The sequence below is a fragment of the Doryrhamphus excisus genome, linkage group LG23, assembly GCF_037039965.1.
Source record: "Doryrhamphus excisus strain RoL-2023G ecotype Guam linkage group LG23, RoL_Dexc_Guam_v1.1, whole genome shotgun sequence".
Taxonomy (NCBI): Eukaryota; Metazoa; Chordata; class Actinopteri; order Syngnathiformes; family Syngnathidae; genus Doryrhamphus; species Doryrhamphus excisus.
The window spans coordinates 4,396,660-4,416,644 of record NC_136379.1 but is presented as its reverse complement, the minus strand read 5'-3'; the positions used below and the strand labels follow the sequence as shown (position 1 = coordinate 4,416,644).

The 19,985-nt window shown below is 42.6% G+C and overlaps 1 protein-coding gene across 3 annotated transcripts in view; it reads left to right on the top strand.

Annotated features, from left to right (window-relative positions):
- Positions 1-19,985, top strand: part of ppargc1b (peroxisome proliferator-activated receptor gamma, coactivator 1 beta) — a 95,219-nt gene that overhangs the window by 25,215 nt on the left and 50,019 nt on the right. Inside the window, exon 1 of one of the 3 annotated variants that reach the window (XM_078788401.1) lies at positions 5,349-7,091. The exons of the other annotated variants lie outside the window; for them this stretch is intronic. The gene's annotated coding sequence lies outside the window, so the exon portion shown is untranslated. Of the gene's footprint in view, positions 1-5,348; positions 7,092-19,985 lie in introns of those variants that run through there. 3 annotated transcript variants of the gene reach the window in all.

The following is a 19,985-nucleotide window of genomic DNA, read 5'->3' as shown; positions in this document are numbered from 1 at the left end:
GGGGGGCGTGTACGGTTGAAAAGGCCGGAAATATTTGGCATCATTTCTGTTACAGGAATAAAAAAAAAAAACGTGTTAAATGTCAGCCAGTTGAGGATAATTTTAATAAGAACACACGTCACCTAATCATGTCCCCACTAGTGTGTGTGTGTGTGTGTGTGTCTCCCTGGCATCCCTCACGCCTCAAGGACGGGGACGCTGATTGCACCGGCCTCCTTCCTCTGTGTGTGCATGTGTGTGTGTGTATGTGTGTGTGTGTGTGCGTAATGATGCAGTGCAGTAGTTACCAAAGCCATGCACTTATGCATGCAGGTGTGTGCCCTTGCATGGGACAGAGTGGCGTTGCTTGTGCTGAGAGGTGGAGCCTGGTGACCTAGAAGCAACGTGTCCATGTTTGAGCGCTGGTCATCTATTTTAATGATCAACATGCTTTGACTGATGTCTGATGATTGTGCGTGACCTTTAGTGTCATGTTGCTATGGTAAAAGCATGCGCTAAATCTGACCTGTAGGTTAACATGTTAAGCACGGGACAGTCTAACATTAGCCTGCATAGACGTGACCTGTACACACACACACACACACACACACACACACACACCTGTTCAGTGAGATAACGCATTATAGTATTACATGTGAATTGAAATGTATTTATAAAAATATGCAACTCTTAGCTTTACATAGATAATAATGTTCAAGTTTGGCTGACATGGCATTTTTGGCGCCCCCTATGGGCTGTGGTGCATGTTTGCACATATAATGACTATGTAATGGACAGTTAGTTGCTAAGATCAAAGGCATTTTGCTTGATGACTGCCATGTTTTTCAACCAATCTTGTTCAAATTTTACACGCATGTGCGTGTCAGTTACCTTAATGTGTGTACCAAATTTCGTGGCAATTTGACTCAAAAACTTAAAGTTATAGAGGGGTGTTTTACAGGGCTGTGTGAGAAATTTCAAGTCAATGCGTTTTTTGGGGGTTAAATAGCTGTGCCACCATCTGTTGCATATGGAATACAGATATGTGCAAAGTTTTATAATCATTATACACATGGTCAGTGACTTATGGACAATTAGTTGCTAAGACCAAAGACAATTTGCTTTAGGGCGGCCATGTTCTTCAACCAATTTTGCTCAAATTTTACATACATGTGCTTATTTTAGTTATTTACATGTGTGTACCAAATTTTTTTGGCAGTTTGACTCAAGTCAAGGCAAGTCAATCCGTTTTTGGGGCCTCATTTTGGGGTTAAATAGCCATGCCACCATGCGGTGCATATGGTAATGGTAATGGTAATGGTAATTTCATTTGAACATGCATCAGATTACAATTGAATGCATCACATAATCAGTTCACAGTTCCACATGTCCAAAAGGAGTAGGAAGAAGCAAAGCTTATTAAATCCTACCCCTCCATCTGGTACTTTTACAATCAGTAACTGTTACATTTGTTCACTTCCTGCTTTCCTAATATAGTTTTTTTTAATGAATTAATTTATTTTTAATTGTTTTTATTTTTTTCCCTCTGTTTGGCCAACATGCTAACCACTTGGATCATCATATCGACTATTATAGGTAATACGAGTGTCCGGGGTGACTATAGGGGTGCTATTTCATGTTTGCAGGGCTCTAATAATGTTGATCAACAGGTTTCCGATTTCTCAAAAGGAGTAGGAAGAAGCAAAGCTTATTAAATCCCACCCCTCCATCTGGTACTTTTACAATCAGTAACTGTTACATTCGTTCACTTCCTGCTTTCCTAATATAGTTTAAGTATTTTTTTTACAGTTTTTTAGTATAAGTACGTTTTGCTTGTTTTCCAAGCAATCTTGCTCAAATTTGAAACGCCTATTAAAGGCTAATTAGCTAAACCTCCTGAAGTTACAGTGAGTATTTTGCCATTTAATAACAGCAAGTTGTACGTGACAGACAAGTACTTCTGGAAGCTACAGCTCACATGTGTCAGTCATGTGTCCTTTGTTAAAGTTCATTTATCAGCCTCTCAACAATCTGCGCCAGCGTACTTTTAAAATAACTTCTGGACGGCGTGCAAGTCTGTCACGTCTGAGTGGAGGGCGTTCTTAGGGAGTCACGGCCGTGTTGTCCTTCAGGCTTCACACCTGAACGATGTGTACTAATATCCAGAAATATCTGCTCTTTGATGCCTTCTCGCTGTCGGTAAGGTCCAACAAGGTCAAGGGTCAAGACGCCGTATATTCTGGTCGCTGCGCCTTCCTGTCGCCTGACTCTTGACCTGGACATGCAACATGTGGCACGGCGGTAAAGTGGACTGGAAGTAGATGCGTTATCAGTCACGCTTTCACTTTGCCATGTGTTAAAATCCTGTGTGTGTCACAATGATGGACGTGCACGGCAAGCTAAAAGTATATCGATAGCGGTGTATGTTGGACATGTGTTAAGTGCGTGTGCTAATTACTAAAGCCCTTTCTATTTTAGACGGGGGAAAAAATAGACCACATACCTTGCACATGCCCCTGAAGTCACCACAATTGTGCATGTGTGTGTATGTGTGTCTATGTATGCGTGTGTGTGTCCTTCCCAGAGGGCAAAGTGCTGCCGTGGTAAAAACTGATCAAAGGTGCTTAAAGAATACAAATGACCTCAAAGTTGTTTCACTTGTTTTTGTTTTACAAGACACCCATGACCTCTGCACAGCGATGTTGCACAGTCCATATTGAGCAACCTGTGCTTGTGTGTGTGTGTGTTGTTGTGTCTCAATGTGCGCACTTCCATGAGTGCATAAGTGTGTAACACTTTCATTCATTCATTCATTTTCTACCGCTTATCCAGGGGGGTGCTGGAGCCTATCCCAGCTGTCTTCATGCGAGAGGTGGGGTCCCCCAAGGTTAAGTCTTTGGTCTTCTACTTTTTATCATGAATCTTCATTCATTCATATTCTACCGCTTATCCTCACGAGAGTCGCGGGGGGTGCTGGAGCCTATCCCAGCTGTCTTCTTGGGGCCAGAGGCAGGGTACACCCTGGACTGGTGGCCAGCCAATCACAGGGCACATATAGACAAACGACCATTCACACTCACATTCATACCTATGGACAATTTGGAGTGGCCTAGCATGTTTTTGGAATGTCGGAGGAAACCGGAGAAAACCCATGCATGCACAGGGAGAACATGCAAACTCCACACAGAGATGGCCGAGGGTGGAATTGAACCCTGGTCTCCTAGCTGTGAGGTCTACGCACTAACCACTCGTCCGCCGTGCCGCCCCAATGGTATACATGGAAAGGAATATTCCAATCGCATGTCTACATGCGGCGCTATAATCAACCAGAATAGTCAAAGGGGCATACGCAGTAAAACGTAAACATCAACATCACGTGATACCGACTTCCCAGAGTTTTTCTTTCAGTTATTGGAATAACTCCTTATTGACAGTTTTTCCTTCATCCTGTTAATTGTACCTGGTCTTATGAAGTAGGTAAATATTGCGATCATTTTCCAGTAAGTGCACATCAATAGTAATGAATTTGGGACAGCACTACACTATGCAATTTTTGTGCACTCAGAAATGAAGTACACAGTGTACCAGTATACATATTGAAGCGTATTGATGGATGTATTCCATTTGAGACGCCGCATGAGTGTGTGTGTGTGTGTGTGTGATAAAGCGGCAAAGCCTTGAGCTCTGATTGGTCAGGATGTCAGAACAGACAATAGCGTTGCCGAGCTGGACGTCAGGATGATTTGTTGATGCTTTTGGAGAAGCGGTCTTGAATGTAGCGTTGCACACCTGCTCACCTTAAGGTTTTTCAGGTGGGGGGGGGGGCTCATTTCCGCACAAACGTCAGCTATTTTAATTCCAGGTCAGCCGTCTGTTTTTTAAAAGCCGTGTTTGTGTGTCTTTGTCATGCCCGTGCTGCCACAAGCATGCCCAGCTCACAAGAAAGGTCTCCTAAATATAGAGCTTCCTTGTCACTTCAATAGAAGCAGCACAGTGGTGCGTTCCTGCAGGTCATCCTCGCGTCTAACTGGGCCAAGGAAAGTGTTCCGAGTGTGCCTGGGGAAGAGAAAACGTTTTATTAGCCATCAGAGCTCAGGAGGGGAAAAAGACGGCATGGTCTCAGTCCAAATGCTTCCAGATAAAAGCTGTAAAGTGTTTGGAATTGGAAGTTTGGGAAAGGCCTCGCCCAAACTAAAAGCATCCGCTAAAAGTCCAGCTAAATTTAGCAAATATTTTGACAAAGCTAGACACTCATACATTATAAATTATGATTATTGGTATTAGTATTATCATGAACAGTCAAATAGCATCCAACTAAACAACATTTAAATGTTTGTGCAAGTCATTAGAGCTCTTTCTTGTCTCTGACAATATGAATAATATATTTCATGTAGTAATAGTCTGGAAATTTCAGTCATAAAGCGTCATATTAAACACAGACGTAATGCCGGGCTGAAAAAAGGATGTCTCACTCTGATAGATATTCCATTTTACTGGCTGGATTGTACCATTGAGGACAATCCGAATGAACTGTTGGGAGCCAATGTCAGTGATGTCAGGTATCCGACACACAGCTGCAGATACCTGCTGGAGAAGAGCACGCCACAAAGAGAGCGACAACGCCACACACAAGTTTTAGTTGAAAGTTTTCTGCAGTTTGGTTCGCCGCCTGTCACTCGCCGCGTTTACATGGACCCAAATATTCCAATTCCATTCGGGTTATTTGCTCAAACGGAAAGAATGTAACCTCATTCCGAAAGAAAAGTGCCAACCCGAATGAATATATAATGGGATTCCCAGGGGTGGAATATTCCTTTCCCCAATTCGATTGAGGTATCTTGTACCCGCTCAAACGGAAAGTTGTCAGACTGCGTTCTTCTTCGTGGTGTTTTTCTTCTTCTGTTGTTTATTGGCGGTTGGCAAGCAGCTTTCGTGTGCATTAGCGCCATCTGTGGAACAGAATCTAAACCATGGGTCTCAAACACGCGGCCCGCGGGCCAAATATGGCCGCAGGACAGTAGTTTGAGGTGGGGATTTTATACATGAAAAGCTCTAATAAAACATTCCACTGTTCTCAAATATCTGAATTTTTATTTTTCTGCACAAAATAAGATGAAAAATAAATAAACAAATCAAGAATAAAGAAAATCAATCAATCAGTAATAAATAGATAAATATAATAATAATAATAAAACGGCAAATAATAAAAACTTAAGAAACCACATATAGTTGGTGGGTAGACAAATTATTTTTTTCAGATTAAAATGAACAAAGCATTATTAGAGCCCTGTAGACATGACAAAAACTCAAACTAGTGTCCTGCGGGCTGCGTGTTTGAGACCGAAAGAGAAAAACTCCTCATGTAAACGTGGCTATTGATGGGTGATTGTGGGTTAAAAAGCACTGATCTAAAGCCTCCATATTGGTACCGTTGGCTATTTGAATGTTTACTTCCAAATCTTGAACTGTGACTTGAGTGCATCTTAAACGAGGAGTAAAAAGTACATATAAAACTTGAAGGGAAATGATTTTGAGCAGCGGTTTTGTTCATTAAAATTTAAGATTCCCTCGGAGGAACAAACCAACTGAGCACATAATTAAATGAAAGCAGTTGTCATTAATTTTCTCCTCGCTCAATGACCAAATTGTATTTAGTTTTTTTTATAGCATGGTCCTCTAATTAAATTCAACAATGTATAATATAAAACGCCACCTCGTGTGGCTTTAAAATAGAAGTCCAAACACTAAGTGCTATTGATTACTGGCTCCTCCCACATGGCGGTTTGTAAATAAAAATGGAGACAGAGTGCAGTTTAATTGAATAATTGTCTTGAGTTTCTTGTTGGGATTATTCCGGTACATGAGTGTTCCTGCAGGCTGCAGCAGCATGCATGATGCTGTATTTATAGATGCACTGTTGCCATGACACTCACTCGCATGCGGCATCGGGGCGGCGGTGAAGGAGAGGGTTGCCATTTTTAAGACGGAATGCCAAAGAGACAGTAATGCTTTGAGGTTTTTATTGACTGTCTGACGTCATTTTTTCGGTACTCTTTTCAGTGGGATGCAAGTTATTGTTATTTGAATGTTCTGAACTCCTACTTCAATGCATGATTTATGTCAACGATTGTGCCTTTTTGTCTTATTATAAAATATTTCACAACTTCTACATGTTTAGTTGGGGAAAAATAGAAATATTCATTGTGATGGGCGTAATGGAACATGTATTTTTACTTCCTTCCCACACAGTTTAAGTGTAACTTAACGAGTCCGGTATGTAAACAAGTACAGTGCAGCTCAACCTTAGGCTAGCAGTCATGGGATCAAATTGCTCAAATTGAATCCTAAATTATTTGTACAAATTACTGTTTACGCTGTACATTGTTCATATGCAAACTCCACACAGAGATGGCAGAGGGTGGAATTGAACCTGAGTCTCCTAGCTGCGAGGTCTAACCACACAACCGCCGTGCAGCCCGGTATCGGAAATTGCGAGTTATTAATAGTAAGCTTATATAATAAAAGAATAATTGGAAGAGAAATACAAATTTTGGCACTCAATAGCAATAAAAGTGTTCATAATAACATTTGGCCAACCTTCTAACAAGTTTTCACGATGAAGAAAAACATATTTGGCAGGAAGTACATGACAAACCAGGAAGAGGTTGGAAAGGAAGTGGAAGCTGGCATGGAATTCAGCAGCGTTCCTGTTCCTGTCTTTATTCTGTGCAGCCATTGAGCTTGTTGGGAACGCGCCTCGGTGCTCTTGAATGCAGCCCTTGGTGCTTGTTGCCCCGAGTAACAACCTCCCTGTCTCTCTCTCTCTCTCTCTCTCTCTCTCCCTCTCTCCCTCTCTCCCTCTCTCGCATGTCAAGCCCGCAGTCAGGCATGATACCTGCGCGTCCACGTATGTGTGCACGTGTGACGGGTCTTTCCAGGACACTGCAGCCGAGATGGAGACGATTCACAGATTTGAATGAGAGATAATTGATAGTGTCACAGTGTGTGTGCGAGTGTGTGTGTGTGTGTGTGTGTGTGTGTGATTGCACAATGCTGAGCATCTCCACGGAGATCCAGCAGGCGAGGGAAGCAGCCAACATGGCGTAGTAAACGTAAGAAACTAGTGTGTCACTAGTGCAAAATTTGTTGCCCCTGTCTGTGTGTGTGTGTGTGTGTGTGTGTGTTGGTGGCATACAACACACCGTATCTACACAAGTACTTTCAAAACAAATATTTTGCTAGTTTTTTATGTGCACCTTTTGTCTCTTTACATAAACTAGTCTTAGTCTTTGTATGGAGTTGAATGTTGAATGGAATCCTTCCTCAAGTGCACTTCAATAAGTACACTGCGTACACTGAGTGTGTTAATTTTGACGCTGCACTGCTGTGCCTAATTGGTAGTGACTTTCGAAAGTGACGATGACAACAATATTTCTTCTTCTCTCCTTTTTCATGGTGAATTGCAACCACCCGATCAAATTGCCCGGTAAAAATCTTGTCCTTATGACTTTTTCTATGACCTTGTGCTTCGATGGGGGATAAGCGGCATAGAAAATGGATGGGGTGGATGGATGTCGACTTTCGGAAGTGACGATTACGACAATATTTCTTCTTCTCTCCTATTTAATGGTGAATTACAACCACTCGATCAAATCGCCGGGTAAAAATCGTGTGTTTATGACTTTTTCTATGACCTCGTGCTTCGACTGGGGATAAGCGGCATAGAAAATGGAGGGATGGATGGATCGGGGTGTCAGTCGTTGTCGACTTTCGGAAGTGACGATTACAACAATATTTCTTCTCTCCTTTTTAATGGTGAATTGCAACCACTCGATCAAATCACCCGGTAAAAATCTTGTGTTTATGACTTTTTCTATGACCTCATGCTTCGACTAGGGATAAGCGGCATAGAAAATGGATGGGATGGATGGATGTCGACTTTCGGAAGTGACGATTACGACAATATTTCTTCTTCTCTCCTATTTAATGGTGAATTACAACCACTCGATCAAATCGCCGGGTAAAAATCTTGTGTTTATGACTTTTTCTATGACCTCGTGCTTCGACTGGGGATAAGCGGCATAGAAAATGGAGGGATGGATGGATCGGGGTGTCAGTCGTTGTCGACTTTCGGAAGTGACGATTACAACAATATTTCTTCTTCTCTCCTTTTTAATGGTGAATTGCAACCACTTGATCAAATCGCCGGGTAAAAATCTTGTGTTTATGACTTTTTCTATGACCTCGTGCTTCGACTGGGGATAAGCGGCATAGAAAATGAAGGGATGGATGGATTGGGGTGTCAGTCGTTGTATTATAGGTACAGCAGACGACGCGGTTAGCCGTGAATTGTTGCAAAGTGTCCTTGTTAACGTGTCATCACTTTACAACAAAAATGCCTCCAAAAAGTCACTCTGTCCACTCTCCACACGCTGCCCTAATTTACAGCCTGTAGCCCAGCCTGTCTAGATGATATCCCTTTAGCCTGAGTAGTATTCTCTAACTCATTTCAAGGCAGTAAATCCTGGTTAAGGATTAGCCTCCAGATTAGGCCAAACTCATTTAGGACCACCATAAATAATAACCACCATACGTTAGCCAGCCAGAAAAAGATGACCTATTTTGCCACCCAATATTCACGTAAGAGACAATCTGAAGCTACGTATATAGGAAGAGTTTAAGGCTTGACTACCAGAGCTAACAGTTAGCCGTGTATGTGTAGCCTGGGATTCAGACATACGGGCGACCACAAGTAAATAATTTAACGGCGCTAACAAGGCCCTGGCCTTAAAAACCTATACTAATGGTTAGTCCTCTTTGAGACCGGGCGGCTGCCCCCCCAAGCATATAAACACAGCATAGTAATCATTAGCTAAAAGGCTGAGTGAGCATTTCAAACAAACCAGGGCTAAAGATTAGTGACATTGTTGACGTGCACAGAAATCCTAGTAGCTTGAAATTAGCATGAGTTAGCCATTCTGATAAAGATTAGCCCAGTTAGCAACCAAAGCTAACATATATAGACTGCAGATATAGCTTGCTTTAGTACCAAAACCAGGTTACTTCTTTATAATACTACTTTTATCTCAATACTTCAAGTACAGTCAATTTTAGCTTTGTGTCTTTAATTACTCGGGGCTTGAAAGATGCCGTTAAAAGAAAATTTGTGGTGTAAATTGCTGGTGTGTTGCCATAAATGTGTTCCCTCATGGAACAGAGTGAGTGGCGGACAGGAAGTGATGTCAAGAGTTGAGTTTTAGCCTGTTGTGGTTTATCTGTTGCGGTTATTAAATTCCGAATAAATGTTAATCCCTATTATTATTATTATAAACCCTAATTAAATGGGTGGATTATTTCATTGGGATTATTTATTGCGGATTGCTTATAGGGATTATTGCGCCTATTGTGAGATAATTCAAACCTGCAATAAAAGCCTGCGTATGTATGGTTCTCACTTAACATTACAGTAACATTACTGACACCTACTGTCGAATGTAGAGTACTAAATCAATGGTTTTGAATGCGTTTTTTCAATGTCTTGTATTTGTATTTTAGTTCATTTCCTATTTTTATGATTGAAATGCTTCAATTTAGGTCAGAAATACATCATCCATTCATTCATTTTGTACCGCTTATCCTCATGAGGGTCGATGGGGTATGCTGGAACCTATCCCAGCTGTCTTGGGGCGAGAGGTGGGGTGCCAGCCAATCACAGGGCACATATAGACAAACAACCATTCACACTCACATTCATACCTATGGACAATTTGGAGTTGCTAATTAACCTAGCATGTTTTTGGAATGTGGGAGGAAACCGGAGTACCCGGAGAAAAACCACGTGCAACATGCAATCTCCACACAGAGATACCCGAGGGTGGAATTGAACTCGGGTCTCCGAGCTATATGGCCTGCACGCTAACAACTCGGCCGTATTAAACATGTGCAATAATAGGTCATATTCATTAATATATTTTTGAAAAGCTGTAATAGAATATCAAACCGTGAAGTGGCGAGGGACGACCGTACAAGGAAAAAGTTGCTTGTACATGTGGTTGTCTTCGGAGCAGATGGCTGAGCCGTCTGTCTCCACATTAGACAGCTATTGATGGCATGACTCACACACACACACACACACTTCCTCTGTTATACAAGTGTGTGCGTGTTGTAGTTCCATCATGTTCATGTATGTCCAGTCTAGTCACTGAGCACGTGCAGATGTGACTTCCTGCTTGTGTTTGTTTGAATGCATGGCGTATATATATATATATATATATATATGTGTGTGTATGTGTGTGTGTGTGTGTGCTTCCTCTGAGGCAGCAGGGAACATCGCTGACTCACACAATGCACCACAACTACTCACACACACTCACAAATCGAGCAGCTGAAGCACACAGACACACGAGAAAAGTCGGCAATTGCTTTTTGATAGGAAATTATAGTGTTTTTGATTGAAACCAACATGTTTGATTGCTGCATCCAAACCAATCAAACTCTGTAGGGGGAAAGTGTGCATGTGTGTGTGTGTGTGTGTGTGTGTGGTAAGAGAGAGAGAGAGAGAGATGAGAGTTTGGCAATGTCAACAAATCTGTAAGACAAATGAAAAGGTGACTTCCCGTTTATTGTTTTTCTCTTTCTATCGAGTCACTCGTGTTTTGTTTCTATTAATGCCAAGATGACACATGAAGGACAAATACAAAAAAAATTGTAATACAGTTCTGCTAAATTATCTGTCCAGGGTCGGGCTGCACGGTGGAAAGTGGTTAGCATGTTGGCCACACAGTCAGGAGATCGGAATGCTTGGGATGCCGTGCGTGTGTGGGTTTTCTCCGGGTACTTCGGTTTCCTCTCACATTCCAAAAACATGCATTTTAGGCTAATTGGCGAACATAGATATGAATGTGAGTGTGAATGGTTGTTTGTCTATATGTGCCCTGTGATTGGCTGACGACCAGTCCAGGGTGTACCCTGCCTCCTGCCCAATGTCAGCTGGGATAGGCTCCAGCATACCCCAGTGACCCTAGTGAGGATAAGCGGCATAGAAAAAGAATGGATTGGATGGAAAATGCGGCCTTCATAAAAGCTTCATTGAATGTACTGGCAATGACTTACGTACTCCAAAGGTGTAAAAAGAAGTTAAGCACCGTTAATAGTGAGAGAGCACGGACAAGTGTAGCCATAGTTCATGCTCTTATATTTGTAAATAAATTGGGTTTTTTTGTGTTGTTTATGTTGGTATAGTTTTTAGATATTTCAACTGTTACAAAAGCCAAAAATATTTGTGTCATACTTGTAATGTATCTTTTCACATAAAGTTGTTTTTCACCCGTTTTTAGTCGGGAACTAATATTTTCCTGAAACTAATACTCTCATTCATTTTCTACCGCTTATCCTCACGAGGGTCGCGGGGGTGCTGGAGCCTATCCCAGCTGTCTTCCTCAGCGAAAGGCGGGGTACACCCTGGACTGGTGGCCAGCCAATCACAGGGCACATATAGACAAACAACCATTCACACTCACATTCATACCTATGGACAATTTGGAGTCGCCAATTAACCTAGCATGTTTTTGGAATGGGGGAGGAAAATTCCATGCAAAACTCCACACAGAGATGACCGCGGGTGGAATTGAACTCGGGTTTCCTAGCTGTGAGGCCTGCGCGCTAACCACTCGACCACCATGCAGCCCTGAAACTCATTCATTCATTCATTTTCTACCGCTTTTCCTCACAAGGTTCGCGGAGGGTGCTGGAGCCTATCCCAGCTGTCTTTGGGCGAGAGGCAGGGTACCCCCTGGACTGGTCGCCAGCCAATCACAGGGCAGCCCTGAAACTAATATTAATAATTAATTAATTGATAGACCAGAGAATGCAGCAATGTTGCCGTACATCTTTGACCTTAACCAAAAAACATACTAACTGGCATTGACGCTAACCGAGGTTCCACCTTTTGCTGGACCTAGCCCTTGTTTATTTTTCTAATAACAGTTTTATTATCATTAGCTTGTGTATCGAATATCATTATTAGTGCAGCTAAAGAGTTTCCGTTCCGTGCAATAAAAATCAGTCGGGTTCACACAGAAGTAAACAAACAGGTGCTCATATTAACACCTGTGTGAGAGCAATTCTATAAAACTTATATATGTAGTTATGTTTACAGCATGCAATGCTTAGTCGTGTCAATATCACTGTAAAAGCCACTACACTTCAGCCAAGTGTGTGTGTGTGTGTGTGTGTGTGTGTGAACGCAGCAGCTGAAATAACACACTGCTATTTTTATATATACTGTATATAAAAGCAAATGTGTTTGTGTGTGCCAGTGGGACTTCAGAGTGTTTTATTGTCAATTTATTAGCAGCTTCTAGCCTGTCGGGGAGGCTGGGGCAAGAGAGATGATGTTCTTCTTGGAGGAGGCCGCTTGGCTGGAGAATAAGTGTGCGTGAGGAGCGAGGAGACGTGCAATTTCACCTCATTATCCGCTGCTTTCCGTTTGTGTTCACATTTAATTAGAGAGCAAAACAAGTCCATGAGATGAAGTAAATCCACAAACACACCGGAGACACTTTGTTGTGAGGAAGATGTTACTAGACGGCGTTTTAAAAAAATCAAATAAGTCTTTGTTACGCCACAATAGCGAGAACATTTTGACTAATTAATCTACAAACATCAGCGGTTGTGTCATATACACATCATTTTAATCAGGTCATATTTAGTGTAGCTCCTTCCATACAGTCTGGTTTTAGAATGGTTTAATGAGCTGCACGGCGGTCGAGTGGTTAGCGCGCAGACCTCACAGCTAAGAGACCAGGGTTCAATTCCAACCTCTGCGTTCTCTGTGTGGAGTTTGCATGTTCTCCCCGTGCATGCGTGGGTTTTCTCCGGGTACTCCGGTTTCCTCCCACATTCCAAAAACATGCTAGGTTAATTGGCCACTCCAAATTGTCCATAGGTATGAATGTGAGTGTGAATGGTTGTTTGTCTATATGTGCCCTGTGATTGGCTGGCCACCAGTCCAGGGTGTACCCCGCCTCTCGCCTGAAGACAGCTGGGATAGGCTCCAGCCCCTCCATGACCCTTGTGAGGATATGAGGTAGAAAATGAACAAATGAATAAATATAATTCTTTTAAAATCTATATTAATCCAGTTTGGGCGACATGGTGGATGAGTGTTAGCATGTTGGCCACACAGTCAGGAGATGGGGAAGAACTGTGTTCGAATCTCTGCTTAGGCATCTCTGTGTTTGCCTGTTGTCCCCTTCTATGAGTGGGTTTCCTCCCACATTCCAAAAACATGCTAGGTTAATTAGCGACTCCAAATTGTCCATAGGTATGAATGTGAGTGTGAATGGTTGTTTGTCTATATGTGCCCTGTGGTTGGCTGGCCACCAGTCCAAGGTGTACACCGCCTCTCCCCCAAAGACAGCTGGGATAGGCTCCAGCAGCCTCGCAACCCTCCTGAGGAAAAACGGTAAAAATGAATGAATGAGAATGAAAAGAATGAGAGTATCGAAGGTGTGTGCTGATCCAAGCTGAGTCCATGTAGTCTATCAATGCTCTATTAAGAGCATTATTGAATCATTGATATCATACATGCTGCAGGAGGAGCTCCAATTGTAGCCGAAGCAGCCCTCTTAAGTCTCTAATGCACGACACCGCAGTGTATGTATGACGTAGATTAGCATTTCACGCGAGGAGGGAGGCGGTTAGCGTATTGTGTGACGTCTTTAAGCATCCACAATCTGTGCCACTGCAGCTGTAATCACTGCAGAGTGTCACACTGTGTGACAGCTGTGCTTGTTTTTTTGGCCGTTTTGCCGTCTCCGCTAAGCCCAATGGTGAGATCGTTCGCCTTTTGGAAGCGTTTGGTGTAAAGCAAAAGTTATTGATAGAATGAGCTGTCACTCACCTCGCGTGCAAAGGCTTTCACGTCATTGAGGCGAATTCTGTGTCTCAATTCTCTCACTTGGACAGCAAAATGCAGAATACTGTCAGTACCTGGGTGTTGGTCATTATGGGATGGAATGCAGAAGGAATTCATTCATTCATTCATTTTCTCACGCTTATCCTCACGAGGGTTGCAGGGGTGCTGGAGCCTATCCCAGCTGTCTTCGGGCGAGAGGCGGGGTACACCCTGGACTGGTGGCCAGCCAATCACAGGGCACATATAGACAAACAACCATTCACACTCACATTCATACCTATGGACAATTTGGAGTGGCCAATTAACCTAGCATGTTTTTGGAATGTGGGAGGAAACCGGAGTACCCGGAGAAAACCCACGCATGCACAGGGAGAACATGCAAACTCCACACAGAGATGGCCGAGGGTGGAATTGAATTAATTGTTTATGAAACATTGGGTTTAACATTCTGTAGACATTAGTAAGGTAAACTGTCCATCATTCAAATATCATTCTCTTCAAGTAAATAATCTCACAAGATATCATTGTGACTAACATCCATCCATCCATCCATACTTTTTCTATACCGCTTATCCTCACAAGGGTCATGGGGGGGGGGGTGCTGGAGCCTATCCCAGCTGTCTTCGGGCGAATGTGGCCAATTAACCTAGCATGTTTTTGGAATGTGGGAGGAAACCGGAGTACCCGGAGAACATGCAAATTCCACACAGAGTTGGCCGAGGGTGGGATTGAACTCGGCTCTCCTAGCTGTGAGGTCTGCACGCTAACCACTCGACTTCCGTGCAGCCCGTCTGCATATTCATTTCATAGCAAATTGAAGGGGAAAGTTTAACAAGTTTAAAATGCTTTTTTAACATTGATGTCTATTCTAAGTAGAACATTTTGTACTATTGTTTTATTGCTGTAATGGTTTTATTTCATTTGAACATGCATCAGATTACAATTGAATGCATCACATAATCAGTTCACAGTTCCACATGTCCAAAAGGAGCAGGAAGAAGCAAAGCTTATTAAATCCTACCCCTCCATCTTGTACTTTCACAATCACTAACTGTTACATTTGTTCACTTCCTGCTTTCCTAATATAGTGATGATTACAACAATATTTCTTCTTTTCTCCTCTTTAATGGTGAATTGCAACCACTCGATCAAATCGCCCGGTAAAAATGTTGTGTTTATGACTTTTTCTATGACCCCGTGCTTCGACTGGATAAGCGGCATAGAAAATAAAAGGATGGATGGATTCGGGGTGTCAGTCGTTGTCAACTTTCCAAAAGTTGTCACATGCCCAAGCAAGGAAGAAGCAAAGCTTATTAAATCCTACCCCCCCATCTGGCAATTTTACAATCAGTAACTGTTACATTTGTTCACTTCCTGCTTTCCTAATATAGTTTAAGGTTTTTTTTTGTATGAGCAACAAGTGGCAGGTTTTGTCAATATCATCTACTTTGAGCTTCATGTGCATATGTGGGTGTGCTGTGATTTACAAGTGTCCCTGAATGCAGCGGCGGCATGTGTCCCAGGAGTTATGCGCTGCACCTGAATGCACCATTTTAGAAAAAGCCGGAGCAGCAGTTTGCTAGCTTTGATCCTGTTTATTGAGTATAAAGTGTCCATAATCTGACTGGAATCTTTCCATGGTGTCCCAAATCTAAAAGAACCACTACCCCCTTTTTAATAGTATATGAAATACAAAAATACTGTACATAGAACCAAGAATACAGAATCTCCGCTGCGGCCCTGTGGGGATTAATCGAAACGTGTCTTCTTTGGGCATCGCGGCCACTTTGTTCAGCGGCCCTTGAACACACCGTGTGTGACACAGATAGAGATGTAATGTGTGAGTACGACTCTCTGACGCTGTACTGTCAGGCTTCCATTCTTCCTTTCACCTCGTTCTTGTTCACAAATGTTAATGCTGTGCTTAAATGAACAGAGGTGAGTTTAATAATTCAATAATCTTCGCTCTGTGCTGCTGTGTGTTGCTTGCTTGGTGCACAATCTCATGCTCGTACGTCCATTTAATAAGCTTCGTACTACTCGTAATACTTATCCGTTTTCCTCTTCCATCCTTTTTTAGCTGCGAATAGTTAATCCCTCCCGTCCTGCTAAGCAACCAAGAAGAAGAAGTGGAAGTGGGCTGCTGACTCCTTGTGTTTTCCTTCTTTCTCCGGTCGGCGAGGGTGTCTCGTCAGCTGTTGTGATCCAGCGTGTGAGCGTTGTGTTACTTTGACAGGCGGCCTGCTGCGTCGCACTGATCGAGTCGGCAGCACTATAGACCCCCGAGGCCCGCTTTCACACGTGATATGTTTGGGAAAAGACCACCGCTGAAGCTACGCTAGGAGACAGCCAGTGCCTGTGAGGTTACAATGTGTGTGTGTGTGTGTGTGTGTGTGTGTGTACAGGATGTGTATGTGACAGCTGTTTCTCACCATGTCCTTTCGACCTCCACCTGATCACCACAACACACACACACACACACACACACACACACACACACACTGGCACCCCAGTCATCTCCAAAAAGAGCCCCACCCGTCCTGGTTGTGTTATAAGGTTTCAAAACAAACCTACCCCCCCTCCCATTTCCAAGCCCCAGCTTTTCCCACCATAGCAGAGGTGTTATTGACAGCGACACCCCGAAATATCACACACTTTATGCTTGTTTTGTGAGCTGAGATAGGATTGGAGGTGAGCTCTTTAACTCTTCCCACACTTTGTTGTGTGCGCAGATAGCTTTTTGACGTCTTCTGTATAGACGTCACTACTTGTGTGTCTCTTGATACATGGGAGCATATCCCTCAGGAGGACCAGGAAGATGAAGGCTTCCCAAAACAAAAAAAAACACCCAACAATGTCCATATTTAGACTCAAAGGAAGAGAACAAGCAACACAAAGGCCTGCAGATTTGTTAAAAAAAAAGCTGCATCATCGCTCATCATTTCAAGTTATTGTTGCAAAGGGGCGATTGAAAGTGCTTCTCTACTGTCATTCGAATTTCTGTGCATCCAAAATAAGTGCATAGGTGGACCCAGCGATTGGCTGGCGACCAGTCAGGGGTGGACCCCGCCTCTCACACGAAGACAGGGAGGATAGGCTCTGGCATACGTGCGACTGTAGTGGGCACAAGCAGTGATTCAAAGCCATGAGATAATGGTAATGGTAATGGTAATGGTAATGGTAATGGTAATGGTAATGGTTTAATTTCATTTGAACATGCATCAGATTACAATTGAATGCATCACATAATCAGTTCACAGTTCCACATGTCCAAAAGGAGTAGGAAGAAGCAAAGCTTATTAAATCCTACCCTCCATCTGGTACTTTTACAATCAGTAACTGTTACATTTGTTCACTTCCTGCTTTCCTGCCTGAGATTTATTCATAAATAAAACGCAGGTCATGGGCCAAGTGGTTAGCATGTTGGCCACACAGTCAGAACATCGGGAACATCTGGGTTCGAATCACCGCTTGGGCATCTCTTTGTGGAGATGCATGGGTTTGATTTCCTTCCACATCCCCAAAACATCCATGCTAGGTTAATTAGTGACTCCAAATTGTCCATAGGTATGAATGTGAGTGTGAATGGTTGTTTGTCTATATGTGCCCTGTGATTGGCTGGCCACCAGTCCAGGGTGTACCCCGCCTCTTGCCCGAAGACAGCTGGGATAGGCTCCAGCATACTCTGCGACCCTAGTGAGGATAAGCGGCATAGAAAATAGGTGCAGGTAATGTTTAATCACTTGCGTCCTACCATTCATTTAATTTATTATTGCATTAGAGCAGGGGTGGGCAAACTACGGCCCGGGGGCCACATGCGGCCCACCAAGCGTTTGAATCCGGCCCGCCAGTATTCTGAATTCTCCAGTATTTCAACTTTTAACGTACAAGTTGACAACATGACTTGCAAGTCAGATGTCTTATTCAGTAAAAAAAAATGTAAAATTATGTTTCGGAATTTGTTGAGGTCTGATGTTTAAACTGCTGCGCCCCGTCCCGCTTTTAGCCTTGTTTTAGCTCTGAATGAATGTATTTGATTGTATTTTAATGCATCATTTACTCTGTTTTTACTCAACTCTATTTTTATAATTTTTTTCTCTTTGAGTACTCTGAAAAGAGCTATACAAATAAAATGTATTATTATTATTATTTAAAAAGTCGTACTTTTTACACTGGAGCTTACCTCTGTTAGGTTGCCAATAATAACAACACCTCAGGTACTGAGGGCGCATGTAAAAGTAAATGTTTTCATTCATATAGTTTACATACAGGTTCACTGGCCTTTTGCACCTCATATTTTTATTTATTTTATGTTCAGTTTGTTTATATGCTGCTTGTTCCGCACAGTTTCTCATAATCAAAAGCATGAAGAATATATTTTTTTCATTGAAAAATGTGAAAATGCCATCAACCGATACATTGGCTATCTGATTTTTTGTATTCCCTCATATCAGGATCGGCATCAGCCCCTCCAAAAACTCATATGGGCCGAGCCGTAATCTGTAATGCTGTCATTGTGGACTTCCTCTTTGGCTTATCGTCACTGATAAGACACATAAAACACAAAATATTGAATATGGGCTGGGGTCTGCTTTTGGAGCATATCGGTCCAATTTGACCGTCTTTTTTAAATTCCTCGGAATGACGTTCTTTGCGTATGTCGGGTGTTACGTTGCACATTTTCCGCCACGCGACCTCAGACGTCAAAGCTTAAAAAAAGCTCCGCGACCGACCGATCTTTGGCAGTATTTTCTTCACATCCGTCTCCTTCGCTGCTCTATTTACTTTTTTGAAATCGATCCTTGTCCAAGAGCCAGCATTTATATTTAGAAGCGAGTTGCTCTCTCATTAGCGTCTCACTGACCTTTCAGCCGCCAGATGATCCTGCAGCAGAAAGATCACAGACAGACTTCCTGGGAAGAATATGACCTCATTATAGAGTAGCCAATAGAATCACGGCTTTCCTGCCTAACTTGAACTTTGGGTGCCATGAATGCTGATGTCACTTTAATGTGAAGATGCACCGAAGCAAAGATTAATGATGTGACTTTAATTTTGAAAAGATCATTTAATAATGTCACTATTGTGTCTCATATTAGTCTATCGTTTGAGCCCCAGATTATTTTAGTGTTGATGGATGAGATGCTGACGCTTTGTGTGTCCATCACAGCTCGTCCTCTCTGATTTTACTTTTTCTTTTACTGCACCAAGTCAAAGTGCACAAAGGATGCTACACCAGCAGCCTTCTCTCCTTTCCTTTCCTCCTCCCCGCTGCTGCACTTCCCTCTTTGCAGCTTTCGCAGAGTCGTGACCACACGGATGGATGCGCACACGCGGATGAAAAGATGATGGCGAGGAGGGCGGAGCATCAGCCTCACCTCCCAGCCGGCCAGGAGCGGAGGAGGGAGGAGGAAAGGTAGAGAAAATGATAGAAGATGAGCTGGAATGATGATGGAGGAATAGTGGAGGGCACTGATGTGATGATGGAGGGGGAAGGATGGAGGAGGAGAGACAAAAGGTGGATTGAGGAGGAGTGATGTATGGAGGGACTTGGAGAAAATATGGACGGAAACATGGAGGAGGAAGGATGGAAGAGAAGAGGGATGATGGAGACAATGTTTAGGATGGATGAGCAGAGATGGGAAGAAACCTCGGAGGAGGAGGAATGGTGCAGGGAGAAGGAAGCATAGGAATGATAGAGGATAAGGAATAAATGAGGATGAGCAGAGAAGTAAGAATATGCTAGGACTACGTTATGCTAGCCATAGCATTTCAGTATGTGGAATCAAACTATGGAATGGATTGAGTAAGGAAATCAAACAATGCACAACGATGAGCCAATTCAAGAAACAATACAAGCAGTTGATGTTTGCTAAATACAAGGATGAAGAGTCTTGAACCAGTCATGATGTGCTATACATATCACTATATTGACACTTACTATGGTACCCATTATGGCATTGGATGCTCATATCACCGAGTACTTCGGTATGTGACAAAAATTAAAATTATTATTTTTTTATTTTTTATTTTAATTAATTTTAATTATTTTTTATTATTTTTTCTTTTATTTTTTATGTTACTTTTA